Source organism: Dendroctonus ponderosae, unplaced genomic scaffold (assembly GCF_020466585.1).
Source record: "Dendroctonus ponderosae isolate FM_Combo_2020 unplaced genomic scaffold, Dpon_F_20191213v2 Dpon_F_20191213_4, whole genome shotgun sequence".
NCBI lineage: Eukaryota > Metazoa > Arthropoda > Insecta > Coleoptera > Curculionidae > Dendroctonus > Dendroctonus ponderosae.
This window is the reverse complement of record NW_026018611.1, coordinates 15,923,160-15,925,433: the sequence shown is the minus strand read 5'-3', so window position 1 is coordinate 15,925,433 and position 2,274 is coordinate 15,923,160.

The window sequence follows — 2,274 nt, the reverse complement described above, 5'->3', positions numbered from 1 at the left end:
GACATAGGTTGTCCGTAGATGCGAGCAGAATGTGAAGTCAATCGATACCACTTTCAAATTTTCAGTCCAGTGCATGAGAAACCACGAACAACTGTATTCAAGTTGAAGGGATGCATTTGGAGCCATTACTATCTGTGACACAAAGGAATTTAATTTATATGCATTAAAACTCCACAAAAAAATATTGTGTCTTATTGATGCACTGAACAATTCCTAGAAATGTTATTCCATAGTGCTGAATCACCATGTATAGGGCCAACTAATAATCGTGTTTCTTTCAGTTCGAGGATCTGCAGCAAACACTTTCAGCAAAAGAGATATTACTCCAAGAACAGAAACATCAGTCCGAACAAATCTTGAATTCCTTTGAAAATTACAAAGGAATATATAACAACGATAAATTTGAAACCTTAAAACTAGAGGCATCCATTTCGAATCAACGGGTCCAGGAATTAGAAGGAGAAATACGAAAATTGAACAAAAGTAAGACTTAATATATTTATTTTGACAAATTTATACAATTTAATCATGCAAACTCTAATATAATAGTTTTCTATACCTACTGGTTCCAACTGAATAGAAAAATATATTCCATGATTTTTTAAAAATCTATTTTTGCATAATTCATACTGAAATAATGGATCATATATCGACGGCTGAAGGGAATAATCGGCTAACTCGCAGTCCGGTTCAGGGAACGGCTAACTTGCGACCCGGTTGAAAAACCGGTTAATTCGTGAGCGTTTTTATTTTATCTAAATTTGTAGGGGCAGCCCTGTACTATTTTAATACGAGTATTGTATTGTATATTGTTTTTTGGATTTTTTTTCTGTCTATTTATTAATAAAAACAAAAAAACGTTACAAAAACTTCAATGAGGGTTTTTTGTTATTTTTTTATAATTTAAAAAAGGGTATGTGCATGGTATATAGCAGCATTTAAAAAAAATTTGGTAGCGCATATTTAATAGGAATTGCATATTAAAATCGTACAAGTAGCCGATTTTTTAAGTGCGCCGCGAGTTAGCCGCTTCTTGGACCGAATTGAATTGAACTCTTTGAATTTAATGACTAATTTACCTAGTCGACATTTTACAACTAAATAATTTTTAATGGTGGATTTATTTGTGAGAGATATTTTTAACTAAATTAATTAGAAAATTCGTTTAAAATACGACGACCTGATTTTTGGAAAAACTCAAAATTTCTATTATTAGCATTATTTGAACCCTCGACTTCGTCTCGGGTGTCAAACGGTGTCGTCGTTCGAAAAACGACACTTTTCGCCCTTCTACTGAAACTTTTTTGAAAACGTTCTTCAAAATCATTTCAAAATTAATTAAAAATCAAATACAGGATTGTAACAAAATAAAATAGAAAACGAATACATTTGGCTTACGGAAACGCCTCAAGAAAAAAAATTGGTTAACTTCGCATTGAAAATGAAACGATTACCTACATAAATTTTACTTAACGCTTTTCATCCGCATAACATGCAATAATTTTCATACGAACTGCACCCTGAAACCATCTTTGACATTTAAGGCACTTTATCTAGTTTCCATTTTCTTGGCCACCGTTATAAGGCTAATTTTTATTACTTTTCAAGGCTGCAGGCTCATCTTGTTTCTCCTTTTATTTTTTAAATTCCTTTCTGCACTTTCGCCCAACGAGGATGTTCTGCCCATACTGTTTCCCTTGATGAATTGTTTTGCTAAGCGTGATCGTAGTAGTACTATCAAGAATGTTCTGTGTGCGAGTGGCTTGTCTCTCACAGCTCTGGACAAGTCCTCCTGTACATATAGCCATTTGTACTCTTTCAAACGGTGTAAAATATTGGTGTTTTGGGTCTAAGAATTTCAAAATACGTGTGCATCTGTCCCAAAAGGCCAAGCGTTATCTATCCCAAACTTATGGGGCAGATGACGCACCTCTTTAGGTTACAATATATATCGAGAACCGGTTTATGCACTGTGAATACAGCTTCTTAAATAATCCCACTTCATACCAAATGCGTCAGAACGTCAGTATTTAGCAGATTTCTAGCGAACTCCAGTTCAAACTAAGTATCTTGCAAAATTCTGTGGTACTTCCCAAGCATATATCTCAAAATATCTTGTAGGTCTATAGCATTTTTGGCACGATTTTTTCTGAGCAGCAAGGAATAGACTGTTAGGATGTTTCTAACTTGAGCAACTGACACAAAGAGTACAATTTTTCCGAATTATCGGACTACGTCATGTCTCCCGCCGCTTCATCTCTCCCTGTTTTACCC